Genomic DNA, 240 nt, shown 5'->3' with positions numbered 1-240 from the left:
AAAACAAGAACTACTCTACCATTCTTAAGGAAGCCAGACACCCGAGGACAATTCACACTGCAGATTCCCACACCATTCCCGCTAATCACAAGATGGCTGCTGTGCCGCATCAACTGATAATCATCTCTGCTTACCAGAACCGCTTTCCTAAAACTGTATTCTATGGAGACTCACCTACAATTGCGGAACTGCACGAGACCCACCCTTGATTCAACCTTGAATGGAATCTATGCTCCCTAT

The sequence above is a fragment of the Tupaia chinensis genome, unplaced genomic scaffold, assembly GCF_000334495.1.
Source record: "Tupaia chinensis unplaced genomic scaffold, TupChi_1.0 Scaffold149696_1, whole genome shotgun sequence".
In the NCBI taxonomy this organism is placed as follows: domain Eukaryota; kingdom Metazoa; phylum Chordata; class Mammalia; order Scandentia; family Tupaiidae; genus Tupaia; species Tupaia belangeri.
The sequence above is the reverse complement of the archived record's forward strand: the minus strand, read 5'-3'. Positions refer to the sequence as shown.